The sequence below is a fragment of the Aegilops tauschii genome, chromosome 2 (assembly GCF_002575655.3).
Source record: "Aegilops tauschii subsp. strangulata cultivar AL8/78 chromosome 2, Aet v6.0, whole genome shotgun sequence".
Classification (NCBI taxonomy): Eukaryota; Viridiplantae; Streptophyta; class Magnoliopsida; order Poales; family Poaceae; genus Aegilops; species Aegilops tauschii.
Genome location: NC_053036.3, coordinates 567,563,284 through 567,579,425, shown reverse-complemented (window position 1 = coordinate 567,579,425; position 16,142 = coordinate 567,563,284). Strand labels below are relative to the sequence as shown.

The 16,142-nt window shown below is 47.3% G+C and overlaps 1 long non-coding RNA gene across 1 annotated transcript; it reads right to left on the bottom strand.

Moving 5' to 3' along the window:
- Positions 1-9,417: 9,417 nt before the first annotated feature.
- Positions 9,418-12,431, bottom strand: LOC141042090 (uncharacterized). The gene is made up of 2 exons (XR_012203910.1): positions 12,146-12,431; positions 9,418-9,712 (listed from the first exon to the last, which is right to left on the bottom strand). It is a non-coding gene; the product is annotated as an uncharacterized lncRNA (long non-coding RNA).
- Positions 12,432-16,142: the final 3,711 nt, after the last annotated feature.

Genomic DNA, 16,142 nt, shown 5'->3' with positions numbered 1-16,142 from the left:
ATAGTACTGATTGCTGCCCCAATATGTACCCCACAACCATTTAAAAACTCAAGTTTCAGCATTAGTTTTGACCTGACTTGGAGTCTAATAGGTGAACACGACAATAATGTAGCATGTCATCATATTAAGCGACGCATAACATAAGCAGACACGGAAGAGTGCGACCTCTCTTGCGGACCCGTGTAGTCCTCAAGGTCATGTGCTCAGTTGATGATGGTAATGCAGTTGCTGTGGCTGCCGGCGGCGGGGAAGAAGATCTGAGGCGGCGAAAGACAGTCTGGAGAGCGGATCCCTACTGTGGTGAACCCTTCCGTCATTGGAGCAGCTGAGCTGGGGTGGAACACAGCGCCGCAGGAGCAGGACAAACCACACAAGGTTTTCTTTGACACATATCTGTAACAGAAGTAATTGAGTAAGGGCTTGTTTGAATTTGAGGATTCTAACAATGCAGGGATAGGAAATAGACAGGAATAGGATAGGAATGCACGTGCAAAACAGAGAATTTAAAAACACATGATTTCTGCCAATCTGGGTGTTTGATTCACAACAATTGGAAGATCACAGGATGCAAAAAAGCATGTGAGATTAAGTCAAACCACAAGAAAATGTACGGTTATAATGCTATTATGCTACTATCTCTTAGTCTTGTGCTTGATGAATAGGAATATGAAAAGGAGGAGAAGTGGAAATTAGAATTCCTACGGTTTTTCTTTCAAGGAGACACTAAAGGAACAAATCCTACAGTTTTCCTTTGCTCCATTCCTTTGCACCAAATTCATGAAAAGTAGTACCATAGGAAACTTTCCAATTCCGATGTTTTTCATTCACTTTTCCTTTCAAGCACTGGCGATTCTAGTAGGCAGGCTTGAGCAAGGAAAATCCTACACTAAAAAATTGTTTTTGTGCTACTTCTATTACTTTGGACCCAGGCCACTGCCATACTAGCTCAACTCCCAGGCCCATCGACAAATGCACAGCTCAAATGCGCAGAGATAAATAATGATGGCGTTCAAGAGAGTCCATCACGGATAGCTAAGTTGCCTGGTACCTCACTGCTTGTCATATAGTAGGATAAAATAATCGTATTTCCCGTTACTACGAGTGCTCAGTGGACAATATATATAACATGTAGAGTAAAAAAGAGATGCAACAAGTGTACAACCTCTTTGGCGAAGCCATGTCGATCTCAGCATGATTGGGTTGGCCGGTGAGGATGCTCCGGCTGACTTGGCTGTCGGAGGAGGGGAAGAAGATCTTAGGCGTCTGGAGATGGAGCCCGAGGTACTGCTCCACTGTGATGGAGGGTTTCGTCATTGGAGCAGCTCCGGTGAGTTGTACGACGCCGAGGCTAAAGCAGGACAAGAGAGACAACGAACAACGTTAACCTGAGTGGAATTCTAATAGCATTTCCAATACATGATGTAAAATACATAACCACAAAGTGCTAGATGTAAAATACATCAGCCGTTCATCTCTGAACTTAACTGTCGAAACTGAATTTAACTGTCGAAACTGAACTTAACTGTCGAAACTGAACTTAACTGTCGAAACTGAATTTTGCTATCGAAACTGAATGCACTAGCAAGGTGAGGCTACACGTCGGTCGACTGACTTTTTCATCTCTGGTCACTCGATTTTGCAGCCGTTGGATACGAAATCAAGGGCCTGCGGTTCATCTTCAACCTCCACCCCCCTGAGCCGCCAGCCACCACCGGCCAAACAGCAGCCCCCCGCCGCCCGCGGCCGGCGGTGCGCCGCCCCGCCCGCCCCGAAAACACTCCCCACCGCCGGTCCGCCGCCGTCCCGGCCATCCCTCTAGCCCCCCCGCCCCCGTGCCGAGCTTTTTCTCCGGCGATCCCCACGCCACCGTCCCGCCAACGCCCGCCACCGCCGGCGACCACCGCCCCCATCCTGAACCCTAAGATAGATAGTGGGGTACCTCTTCGGCGAGCCCCCCTCCCCGCCGCGGCTGGTTCTTCCTTCACCCCGGCGAGCCCCCCACCCCCTGAAAATCGACTGACCCAAAAGTCGATTCAGTCGACTGAAGTGTAGCTAAATCGGAGCAGCATCGCAAGCAAGAGCAAGAGCGAGAGCAGCAGCGCGAGCAAGAGCAATAGCAAGAGCTGACCAGGCAGGGGACCGAGAGCAAGAGCAGAGCAGCAGCGCGAGCGAGAGCTAAAGCAGCAGCAGCTCCTACTGATGTGGACGTCGCCGCCGAGGGAGCGACGCCGTGGAGGAAGTGGCCGGCGACGCCGTCGTGGATGGAGCCGCGCCGTGTCGGCTCGGGACCGAGCGCTGGCAGCACCGTGAGATAGAATCAAGAAGAAAATGCGGCGATTAGTGTACAACCTCTTTGGTGGCACCGATTAGGCCGCAGCTTCATCTGAGGAAATGGTGATGATGATGCTCTTCCGGTGGTGCAGGTGAAGACGGCGGTGTGGGAATGGAGGTGGTGCGAAAGACGACGGAAACATCGGGGCAGCTCCTTGGAGGTGGAGGACGGGGTGGCTGAACCGGCGGGACGATGAGATCGACAACGGATGAGGGGCGTCGAGGTGTTGCTGTGGACGACGTCGTCAGGGAAGAGGCTCCGGCTGGGTGGCGAACGGAGCAGGGTGTGGGGTTTCGTCGCGGGTTTTCGCGGCCTCGGTGTAAGAATGGGTGGGCGGATGGGATGGCAGTGGGGAACCATGGCTTAGAGACACGTTTGTCTGAAATGTGGGGTAAGTTACGGAAGTACCCCCACCGATTTGAGGCGGTTCTTTCGGTTCAGGGGTACCACGGGCATTTCGCGTGTCAGGATTTCACAGGAGGTGGGAGTTTTCGCGCGCGTTGTAATTTGGGAATAGCAAGGCGCGGGTTGAGATGGAGGGAGTTGTCGGAGCATAACGAGACAAAGATATATCTTAAATATTTCGGGCTAACAAGGCGCGGGTTGAAGAGGCGGGAGTTTCGCAGCACGATAGACAGAGACGCTAACTTGAATTTTTGGCATAACAAGGCGCGGCTTGAAATTTCGGAAGAACAAGCTTAACGTGTACCCAAAAAAAGACAATTTGCACCTCAACACGCACAACACACACACAAACACCATTTAGACTAGAGTAAGGTACACGTGCATTGCACGCATGAGATTTGGCAACCAAATTATGAATAAATACCACATTATAGCATGCAAGCTTTGAGTCATATATGCATGATGTAGATGTTCGTTTAATTCTTATAGTTCATTTCATTCAAAATCATCTAGTTTTTATAAGAAAGCTAATCTATTTTAAGATTCATGGAATTGTGCGTCGTAAGACATAAAGTAAAAACAAATAATGGCAAATCATGTAGAAAAACATTTGGGCAATTCTGATACGGAAGATTCTAGAACAAGTAAGAAGTGCTTGTGTTTTGATGTTTGTGCATTATGCTTAAGTTCAACCATGGAGTCTTCTAGATTATACATGTGGCGAAATCTGGTGGAATCTAGATGATATCCAACGGCCAGTAGTGCTCAAATTTGCCATCTTTGGACCATCGGATTCGCCTCATCCAACGACCATCTTTCAAAGTTAAAGTTACCCGCACACAATAAAAAAATATAAAATATAAAATATATATATAGGGGTAGATATAGATATGTGATGCGAAAGCCGCCCATCATCTCCAATTGGAATAGTATGTCCATGCACGGATGCGACGTGGCCAAATGATATCTGCCATCGATATATCAAATTCAAATCAGTCTGACCTTGTTCAATGTGTATACATTACAACATGCTCGTTTCCAAACCACACCGCGCAGATCTCCATTATATTCATGCATGCATGGGTTTCAAACATCAGGATCTCTTATTCAAATATTTGAATTCAACTTTACATTGATTATGACCTCACCTATTCTTTTACACCCACACAGTAGTCTTCTCTTTATAATTGTACCACTAACTTTCTCTCGTGCATGCATGCACACGCACTACCAGTCGGCATTATCCATCGCACGCATACAATCTTTTTCTTCAGGTCGGTCTCCCATGAAGGCACACACCCACACACATCCCCCTCTCCATCATATCGGACATTCTTTATCTCTCACGCGTGCATGCGCAACGATCGATGTTCCTCTATGTATGTGTGTATATAGCTAGGTCTTTCATAGTTTTCCACACAAACCGATCAATCGATATATCCAGTGAGGTCTCACCCTCTCTCCCACGTCCACATCGATCAATCTATACCTCTCTATATAGGATTAACATATATAGCTAATACACCCACATTAATTATATATCCAACGTCCCCCTCTCATCATCCATGCCTTCCACTTCATCTCTCAGACGCGTGCACAATGGTGAAGATAGGGGCAGTAAGGGCCCTGCCCCCCTCCCCCCTAACATCACTATATATCGAGGCTAATATGAATGTGATCATTAGACAATTGCTGCTAAAAATGGTTTAAGTTCATGAATTGACCCTCCTCGTAAAGGATTACAATGCTTGCCCCCTAGCTCATTTATTTTTCATGGCTCCGCCACTGCGCGCAACAGCGCACGTGTTCGCCCCCTCTCTCTAAATATCGATCTCGCACTTGTGCATTCCTTCATAGTCTCCCTCCACTCGGCCCCTCGCACCATCTTCTAGCCCCCACCGGATTTTGCCACATGTACAATCTAGCAGACTCCATGGTTGAACTTAAGCATAATGCACAAACCTCAAAACAACAGTGGTTCTCTTTTGTTCTAGAATCTTCCGTATCATAACTGCCCAAACTTTTTTTCTAGTTGAATTGCCATTATTTGTTTTTACTTTATGCTTTACAACGCACAATTCCATGAATCATAAAATAGATTAAGGGCTTCTTTGATTCAAAGGATTCTCAAAGGAATATTGGAGGATTCTAATCATTAGGAATTTTTCCTATCTTGGTTGTTTGATTCGTAGGATTGTAAACCATAGGAATTTTTCCATATGATTCATTTGCACTAGATTTCATAGGAAACATCCGATCCACTCAAACCTCTTTGAAAGAATTCTGCGTTTTTTCTATGCACAATCAAACACTCGTACAATCCTGTAGGATTCAAGACGACATTCCACTATAATCCCATGTTTTTCCTATTCCCGCGTTCTTAGCTTTAAAAAAAACTAATTGATTTTGAATGAGATGAACTATAAGAATTAAACGAAGGGCTACATCAGGCATATATGACTCAGAGCTTACATGCTATAGTGTGGTATTTATTCATAATTTGGTTGCAAAATCTGATGCGTGCAATGCACGTGTACCTTACTAGTACTTCGAGTATGTGCAAAACACGTAAATTAGAATACCAATGGGACGCTACACAGTGTCTCTCTTACAGTTCATGAAGCCACGTGGCACATGTGGAGGCGTTGTCGCGACCTCCTTGCGTGGATTGATCATAGTGACGTGCTGCTGGTTCTAGAAGAATGTACTCGTCCTCCCTGAGCCATACTGGCGGTACATGCACGAAGCGAAGATGTGCACGCACGCCATGCACGCACTCATTCCCTTGCACACACACGCGGGTACACGGGCAGACGCAATTTTGTACCAAGATCCACCCCATGTGATAATTTGACGCGTGTAAAGTCGTTCACTTCATTGATGGTCAATTAATACAGCGCATGCAAATTGAGTGGACGTGAGGGCGGAAGAAAGACATTATTACTCCACTGCGCACATGCGAGTAGTTAAATCGTGGGTTGCTAGTAGTACTTCCATTGGTCTCCTTCGTATTTTGTGCCAATTTTTGACAGTAACATAATATTTACGCATTTGAGCAGTGTAGTACTTGAAATTTATGTTCCGCTAAACTCATTGGGAGCCGTTTCGGGCCTCGAAACCAAAACCATCTATTAATCTTTACCTTGTTCCCATCACATTCGAAAGCCTGCTCACACCTACTAGTACGTACCAAACCTGAACGTGTTCCCACTATGCAGCTATTAGTACTAGTGCTAGTACTTAGGTTATAAAAAGGGGAACTACCTAACCGAAAATTACTCTACCTTTCCTCCTCATAAGTGCTTCTTCTTCGTCCGTCGTTGCCATGGCCGGTGAGCAGAGCTCTAGGTCCAGAACTACTCGTAACAAGGGAGCGGCAACCAAGGCTGCGGAAAAAAAGAGAGGGCTCGCCGCCACGCAGAGACCTCGAAAGATCTCTCACGGGCAGGCGATGGCTCCCAGGAGCGCCCTAGCCGCGGAGGCGAACATGCCAAGCCGGCGGAGCTAGAGTCGTTATCCCTCGACGACATGCCCGATCAGCTCAATAAGCAGAAGGAGTTCATCCAAGGCTTGATGGAGTTGCTGAAGGAGAGCCTCGACGACATGCTCGCTGAGCTCAATCAGCAGGGGGAGTTGACCGCCGGCTTGGTGATGCTGCTGAAGAAGAGCATTGCCTCGGAGAAGAAGGCGACCGGCGAAATCCTGCGACTTCAGGAGGACAAGGCGAAGCTCTGCCACGAGATCGACCTGTTGAAGGAGAAGAACGCCGGCTGGAACAAGCTGCATGAGAATAGTAGTTCCTCGATGAAGATGCTGTGGGCCCTCGTTATGGAACAGAAGGAGGAGTTGGCGAAGCTCCGCATCGAGCACCCGACTGCTGTCAAGGTACGTAATGCGGCCGTGGAACAGATGATGAAGGCTCGCGTCGAGAAATCCCGCGTCATGGACAGAATGAAGAAGATGGCGGAGGAGACGCGCAAGGAGATGGAGGTCATGGAGGCGATGAAGAAGCAGTTACGACTCCGCGGCGAATTAGATCATTTGGGGTGATAACTTCCTTCTTCTTTTGCTCCTGTGTTTCATCTTTTGCTTCGGGTGTTTCGCTGCACGTGTCACGTTCTCTGCGAGGCATGAATAGAACAATGTTTTTTTGAGGGAATTAATAGAACAATGCTAACAATGAGATGACTAGCAAATTAGATCATTTTTATTGCCATATGGCACTGGGCTGCCGTGTTTCGTGCTCCTCCGTCGCAGTACTACTCCAGTGGAAAACTTGAGTATACCGCACGGTTCTTTGCTCCTCCTCGATCAGGTCGTCGGCGCATTTATACGAGCAGTCAAATCACAAGGCCCCGCCTTCCAGCAATAATGAGCCATCAAATCACAAAGGCCCTCGCCTCTCGTGAAACTGACCAAGCTAGACTGCCCCGCCCTCTAGCCTTTTAAAAAATGTATACTTTTGTACATCAGTAGTATCGATGGATTGCGCCATGGAGCAAAACTTGAAATTAAAAAAAAGGTGGTACATATAGAGAGCGCTCGTCGCCAAATTATGCATATAGTACTATTAAAAAGGCTAGTCACAATAATGGTGTCCAGCACAACCCACCCCTCAAATAAAACTAAGAGGGTGCTTGGATACGTTTTAGTCCCATGACTAAAAGTAGTGGGACTAAAACATGCTAGCCTCACCCATGCTTGGATCCAAATACTAAAAAGGCTAAAATCAAGTTAATGAGCATTTATTATCCTCCAAACCCTCCAATCCAGAACTCGCCTGTGTTAAAGGAGATGAGTTAAATGAGTAGAGAGAGGACTAATCCACATTTTAGTAGGGGTACCCCTGACTAAAAGATTTTAGTCTCAAGACTAGTTTTAGCCCTCTTTAGTCAGGGGTGCTTGGAACTTTAGCCTCTTAAAGAGACTATTTTTAGTCAGACTAAAATAAGTCCCTTGGATCCAAGCACCCTCTAAGCATCCTGGAATTCTTTGACAAAACTAAGCACCCTGAAATTCTTTGACAACTAAACTGCTGGCTATATGATGTTGGCCATATATATTGTACGTATATAATGTGAAGAAACGAGTGGTAGTACTATACCAACTAAAAGATGAAATGTAAGAAATACTAGTATGTACGTACTGAAGAGTTAAAGTAATGAGAAGAAACAGAACATAGTTCTGCTGGGGGCTCAGCACAACACACCCCTCAAATTAAATTAAGCACACCTGAAATTAAACTTTGCAACTATTCCGGTAGACACTACATTAGAACCACCATGAGCAATGACACTGCCACCTTACTCGGAGTCCTCGTCCACGTCCTCGACTTCGTCCTTGTCCCTCTTCCTCTTGGCCGATACTTCTTTGCTTGAACCGCACACTTGGCTGTTGCTCTTCATCCAACCCTTGTAGATATTGAAGCAAAGGTAGCCATCCATTGCAGCGTAGTGGATGTGGTCTATATCTAGTACATTCCGCTGCCATGCATGACGATGAAATGTGTATGGAGGTTTCTCCAGTTTACCGTACGAAGGATGAACCATGGCTCCTGCCAGGGTCAGCATTGAAGGCTGATGAGAGGACACCAGCCGATTCTTCTGGAGGTCGAAGGTGTTGCCTACAATGAGGCCTATCCGACGCAGGACTTCTTTGTCGTTACCAAAGTCTACAGTAACGAATTTGACTAGGTTGCTCTCGAGGAAGTCCTTAAAATCCTGGCACTCAACGTCGGCATGGCATATGTGGTAGACCAAGCATAAGTCATGCACACAAACCTGGATCACGGCGGGCTTCTTCCTCTCTTCGTCCTTTAGATACTTCTCTGATCCTAGGACTGTGGTGTACTCAACATCTAGCCCAGCGACCCACTCATCATCTGAGTCTTCGAACATGCGTATGAAGCGAGAAAGGAATCCTTTCACCGTCGCGGAAGAACGGGTGTAGATGACGTCGAACTCATCGCCGGTGATGGTTCTAACCTTGTACTCACCGCCGATCGTGGAGATTTGGGACGCCATGGATTTGGGAGGAGGGTTAGGATTAGTGGAACTGCCGTAATGTGAATGGACGGGACGACTAGGAGCGAACCACCGTAGTATTTAAGGACGTGCGGGGACGAGTAGGAGCGAACTGCCAGCGTGCGAACGGCAGGGTAGTGGCTTTCCATTCTCCCATGATACGGGCTTCCGAGAGCCCTTGGATCTGAGATCGAACGGTTGCATGGCGTGATTCTAGACCTATGGGTGAATATCCTATCCTGGAGGGTTATTCTGCAAATTTTCAGCAACTTAGCATGCGACCGTTTGATCTCAGATCCAAGGGGTGCCAGCAGCCCATATCATGGTCGCGCCTACCACGACCGTCGCGTCGCTCGTGCGGTCGCGCCCTTGGAGATTTAACACGGTGCGTTAGGCTATCTGATGTTGGCATGTCATACATAGTCATCACTTAGTCACTCATACTACAACAAGGTTGGCTATAAGTGTAATTTTTTTACTCATCTCTATCTCTTTCTTCGTACTCCCTCCGTCCCATAATATAAGAACGTTTTTGAAACTAGTGTAGTGCCAATGTGACGCCCCCGATTCAACCGTACACTAATCATGCACGCAAACGTGTACGATCAAGATCAGGGACTCACGGGAAGATATGACAACACAACTCTAAAACATAAATAAGTCATACAAGCATCATAATACAAGCCAGGGGCCTCGAGGGCTCGAATACAAGTGCTCGATCATAGACGAGTCAGCGGAAGCAACAATATCTGAGTACAGACATAAGTTAAACAAATTTGCCTTAAGAAGGCTAGCACAAACGGGGATACAGATCGAAAGAGGCGCAGGCCTCCTGCCTAGGATCCTCCTAACTACTCCTGGTCGTCGTCAGCGGGCTGCATGTAGTAGTAGGCACCTCCAGTGTAGTAAGAGTCGTCATCAACGGTGGCGTCTAGCTCCTGGGCTCCAGCATCTGGTTGCGACAACCAGGTAGAAAGGAAAGAGGGAAAAGAGGGAGAAAAGCAACCGTGAGTACTCATCCAAAGTACTCGCAAGCAAGGAGCTCACTACATATGCATGGGTATATGTGTAAAGGGCCATATCGGTGGACTGAACTGCAGAATGCCAGAATAAGAGGGGGATAGCTAATCCTGTCGAAGACTACGCTTCTGGCCACCTCCATCTTGCAGCATGTAGAAGAGAGTAGATGGTAAGTTCACCAAGTAGCATCGCATAGCATAATCCTACCCGGCGATCCCCTCCTCGTCGCCCTATTAGAGAGCGATCACCGGGTTGTATCTAGCACTTGGAAGGGTGTGTTTTATTAAGTATCCGGTTCTAGTTGTCATAAGGTCAAGGTACAACTCCGGGTCGTCCTTTTACCGAGGGACACGGCTATTCGAATAGATAAACTTCCCTGCAGGGGTGCACCACATAACCCAACACTCTCGATCCCATTTGGCCGGACACACTTTTCTAGGTCATGCCCGGCCGCGGAAGATCAACACGTCGCAGCCCCACCTAGGCTCAACAGAGAGGTCAGCACGCCGGTCTAAATCCTATGCGCGCAGGGGTCTGGGCCCATCGCCCATTGCACACCTGCACATTGCGTACGCGGCCGGAAGCAGACCTAGCCTAGCAGGCGTTCCAGTCCAATCCGGCGCGCGCCGCTCCGTCGCTGACGTCACGAAGGCTTCGGCTGATACCACGACGTCGAGTGCCCATAACTGTTCCCGCGTAGTTGGTTAGTGCGTATAGACCAAATGGCCAGACTCAGATCAAATACCAAGATCTCGTTAAGCGTGTTAAGTATCCGCGAACGCCGACTAGGGCCAGGCCCACCTCTCTCCTAGGTGGTCTCAACCTGCCCTGTCGCTCCGCCACAAAGTAACAGTCGGGGGCCGTCAGGAACCCAGGCCCACCTCTACCGGGATGGAGCCACCTGTCCTTTCAGCCCCCTCATCAGAATCACTTGCGGGTACTCAACGAGCTGACCCGACTTTAGTCACCACATGTGTCATGTATATAAAGTATATAGTATATACCCGTGATCACCTCCCGAAGTGATCACGGCCCAGTAGTATAGCATGGCAGACGGACAAGAGTGTAGGGCCACTAATGGAACACTAGCATCCTATACTAAGCAGTAGGATAGCAGGTAAGGGTAACAACTATAGCAACAATGATAGGCTATGCAGCAGAATAGGATTAACCGAAAGCAGTAACATGCTACACTCTTCTAATGCAAGCAATATAGAGAAGAATAGGCGATATCTGGTGATCAAGGGGGGGGGGCTTGCCTGGTAGTTCTGGCAAGGAGGGGTCGTTAACACCGTAGTCGAACTGGGGTCACCGGCAGTCTCGGGGTCTACCGGAAATAAGTAATGGAGGGGGAACACAATAAATAACAAAGCAATCGAAACATCACAAAGCATAACATGCAATGAGCGGGACTAGGTGTGCCCTAACGTGGTATTAGGTGATACCGGCGAAGGGGGGAAACATCCGGGAAAGTATTCCCGGCGTTTTGCGTTTTCGGACAAACGGGCCGGAGGGGAAAAGTTGCGAGTTTGCTATGCTAGGGATGTGTGGAGGACGAACGGGCCGCGTATCCGGATTCGTCTCGTCGTTCTGAGCAACTTTCATGTACAAAGTTTTTCCATCCGAGCTACGGCTTATTTTACATTATTTTTCAAAGTTTTAATTCATTTTTAGAATTAACAGAATTAATTTAATTAGGAAATTCCATTATGATGTCAGCATGACATCAGGGTGATGTCAGCAGTTAGTTGACTTGGTCAAACTGACGCGTGGGTCCATTCTGTCATAGACTGATAACTAATTAACAGTTACTTAGTTTAATTAGCAGGTTAAGTAGATTAAACTAGTCAGCTAATCAGGATTTAATTAACTTTATTAATTTAGTTAATTAATTAATTAATATTTGTTTTATTTATTTATTTATTTTTAATTCTTTTTTATATCCTTTTTTTTGCGTTCGAGGGACTGGGCCCCACATGTCATTGGCCCTAGGGGCCATAGCGGGGCGGGCTAATGGGCGACGGGCGCCTGGGCGAACGGTCGCCCGCAGGGAGTGCGGCGGGGCCAAGCCAGTGGCCAGGGCGGCTGAAGCGGGAGCAGGGCGCGGCCAACGGGGTCAGGGGCGGACGCGGCGTGCTCAGGGGAGGCCGACCGGAGCAGGGGGGGGCGCTGGAGGCCCGGGCGACAGGTGGTGCGAGTGCCGTAGCGGCAGCACGAGGTGAGCGCGTACGGGGGAGGCGAGGCATCGGAGCGCGCCCGGGCGCGTGTACAGGGGCACGCCGGGCGGGGCGAGGCCGCGGTGAGCGCGGACGACGCATCGGCGACATGCAGAGAGGAGCGAGGACGCGGGCGCGCGAGGTCTCACCACACGGTGTAGGGGAGTGGCAGTGGGGCGCGGGGAGGAGGTCGGGGACGTGCGATGGAGGCGGTCCGGCGAGGTGGTCCGGCGACGACGGACAACGGCGTCGGGTCGGGGCGGAGGAGCTTCGGGCGGCGGGGACGAGATGATGACGAGGCGTCTGACGAGGTGGAGGTAGACGAGGGGGTGGCTCTGGTGGGAGGAGGTCGAGGACGGGGCAGCGACGGTGAGGCGGCGCCGGGGCGACGTCGGCGGCTGGCGCGGCGCCGATCCAGATCGGGAGGGAGTGGACCGTGAGGGGGGGAGTGGGGAACGTGGGCTAGGGTTCGGTGGGAGTTGGGGGGGGGGGGGTTAAGCAGGGGGTAGCGGGCCGGTTGGGGCCAGTTGGGCTGGCCGGCTGGGCCGTATGGCCCAGTGGGGGGTTTCCTTTTATTCATTTCCTATTTTGTTCTGTTCCTTTTATTTATTATTTTTTAATTATACTTTCTTTTCTGTTTAGTTTTTACTTAATATTTAAAATGATCCCTAAATTAGTAATAACACAAAACCCACTGCAACCAAAAGGTTTTACCCCAAAACCATTTAGTTTCGTTTTTTTATTAATTATAAAAGCATTTAATATTGGTTTTTGCTACTGTTTTATTCACCTTAGAGTATTTAATCATTTTATAAATGTGGGGTTTCTTCACCGCAATTACTTGCGATTTATTAGTCACAAACCGAACATGTTCGTTTTAAAGTTTGAAAACTTTTGATGTTTGCCTTTATTTCAAATCTGAATTTTGGATTGATTTGAACCAACGTGGGATTTAGCAACAGTAACCGGGGTGACGTGGTAGCGTTAACGTGGGATTACTGTAGCATGATTATCCGGGAGTTACAAATCTCCTCCACTACAAGAAATCTCGTCCTGAGATTTTAAGCGGGGGAGTAAGGGGGGAAGGTGCTGGTAGCGAAAAACCTAACGGATCTTCTCGATATTGTCTGCTCTTCTTGAAGAGATCGATCCATTACATTGATGTCTTCATTCCACTGCTTTAGGTCATCATTATGAAGTCGTCATCCTTTCTTCGGAGGTTCCATCGTACTTACGAATAGGTAACGGGGCAGATCGGCAACGACAGAATGCTATAAGGGTAATAATCTGGAATTAACCCATGAATGAGCCTATGAGTACCTCTCGAGTTGAACAAATAAAACACATCGAGAGTAAAGTTTGAAGGTACAATAAGGAGTTTCAAGTGGATAGATAGTTGCTCGAAGTCTGAACCAGAGTGAGAAAGGGGTCCAGAGCAGCGAGAGTAAGTATTGCGTCTGATACCAAAATAGAGCACTAGGATGGTGGCTCGTGATCTTTCATACGAAGCCAAGCATGAGGAATAACTTTAGGAATAGGGGTGTACAGGAGAGTCAGGTTTCGATCCTGTGGAACTGTGGGTTATGGGCCCACCATGTGGGTTAAAAGTAGAAAGAGGGGTGACGTCTTGCACGATCATGTAAGCAAGGCATGTCAGAGAATAACCGATCAGTTATGTTGGCAGCATCGTTGGTACCAAGGGCGAGGGACGAAGAGAACCATTTTCCTGCTCGTTGAAACGAGGCGGACCAATAGGCAAAGTTCTCGTCCATCGGTGGTTACCGAAATGTCATCAACAATAGTAACAGGGTCTTACTGACTAGGTTGTACGACGAGGTGTTTACATAAGCAGGAGAATATTACTGCTTAGTTCATATAGACCACAAGAAAGGTTAAAGAAGACAATGGAATGGAAAATAAAATTATCAGGTTAAACAGAACAATGGAAAGGAAAATTGTGATTACACACAATTATTAGGAGTATATCCTTCCCATGTACAAGCAGAACATGGCATACAGGGTAGGAGAGCAAGTACCCAACCATTCAGATAAGAGGCAAGGATTAATCGAGATGTTACCCATACAACGGTGTTTGGATAGTTGAGCAGGAAACATTTAGCATTGGGCTTCAAATGTTCTTGTTGAAAATCGGAGTACCACAGACATGCTTCGAGTAGCATTGACATGGTCTTCAAGCAAAGGACAGACTTTGGATACACAAATGATCCATCAGGATAAACTTATTAAACAAGGCATTCAATTTCCTCATGGAAAAAATGGGTAACCTTGTTAAAAAAGGAAACTATAACACTAGGTCCTCCGGTCAGGCGTGCTAGGCATGACATCACCTTACCGGGTCATATGAGGATCAATGTTATAACTCTTAAAAATATGTTCCAACCATCATAGCTGACCAAGATTCAGCTCTGATTGGTGTCAAGATACCTCAGACACGGGATGCCTGAGAAGAAAAGATGCAACGCAAATTAACGAGATGACATTATATGATTCTCGGGAAATGAACTATGGATGCGAGTTCCGAACAAGGGTTCATCATTAAGCCAAGGAGAGGATGAGGAGGTGGTTGATGGACTCAGCGATAATTCAACAAATATCCAAAAAGATGGATCGCCACAATTATGTGGATAAGGAGATAACATTTGTCAGACCAAATGATATAATGAAGTATGCTCGAGCAAAACATACACAATTAAACATTGGTTGAAAGGTGTGCCCGAAATATGGGTTGGGTTGCATGACCAATGTCGGAATGGTGATCGAATAACCAATAGTCTAAGAATGAACGGCCGACCATTAACTCGAAAGCAATAGGGTTGGTAGAAGGGCAGAATCCAAACAACACCGTTCACTTGTTGGTACCCGTTGGAATCAACAAGAGGACCAGGAACGAATGGTGATGGTGAGAAGTATCACTATACCAAGAATTCTTAAGAGGTGGAGCAATCCCCACAACATTCTCGATAGAAAAGACAGTAATTCTTCAAGGCAGAACACAACACTAGCTGGAGAGCACGTTGTATTCATAAGGTGGACAAGTTTGTGATGAAAGGAAGTCAAGGGTGTTGTCGATGATAATAAAAATCATTGAGGGCAAGGATGGTATTTCTCATCATGATCACAGTTGACATCTCAGAAGAAGTCAAAGTGTTGAAGGTGATCCGACACATTTGCCGGGAGGTTTCAAGAGGATGCAATCAAACAACAACGGCAACAAGCAAGGAAATGACGAAGTGGCAAGTTATAGGATCAATATATAAGATGCAAGCTTGGAACCAAAGTTGCCTTTCAAGACAAGCAACATGATGTTGAAATCTCGACGTAAGTCGTGCTCACACACTGAAGAATTCATGCACCAGAGAAGGACGAGGTAGCACAGTTAAAGATAGGAAGACCGGGATGCAGCCGATAGTCTAGGAATGACCAGATTGGGTTCAGAATTTCCCAGTAAAAATACTAGGGGTATTTGATTTGTAGTGGGGAATAATTTCACTAGTCGGTGTCCTCGGTTGACAACAATCCAGAAACCGTAGAGTGATTACGACAAGGAAAGACATTACTTCAACAAAGTTAGTAAGATGTGGTGCAATGGCCAGACATCTTCGAGATACCAGGGGGTAATACTCGAAGGTAGAACATGATACAAGTAGAACCGGGTCATTGACCTGTGCACTACTAGAAAAAGCCCTATTAGTGGCGCACCTGTTTTCGTTAGTAATGGCGCACTATAGGTGCGCCACTATTAACACGCCACTAGTAACAAATAGTAATGGCGCACCTCTGGTGCGCCATTAGTAATCCAGATAGTAATGGCGCCCCTCTGGTGCGCCACTACTAACCCTTAGGTTCTCCACTGGTATTTTTTTGAAAGCTCACTGACAGTAGGAGAGGCTCCTACTGACTTTTAAATTAATGCAACACCAGGATCAGGGGAGGTGTGGCCCCATAATTACAAGGTAGAGAGCTGAGTATTAATATACAGACTATTCAGAGCAAGGAGGTGTCAAAAACCTACTAGAAAGAATCAGACTAGGGGGGGGGTAGAAGTCAGATAGCGGCCACCAATCCTCTGATGAAGTGGTGGAGAGAGTTTCTGGTGCGGTGTACCATCATGGACATATCATTTTT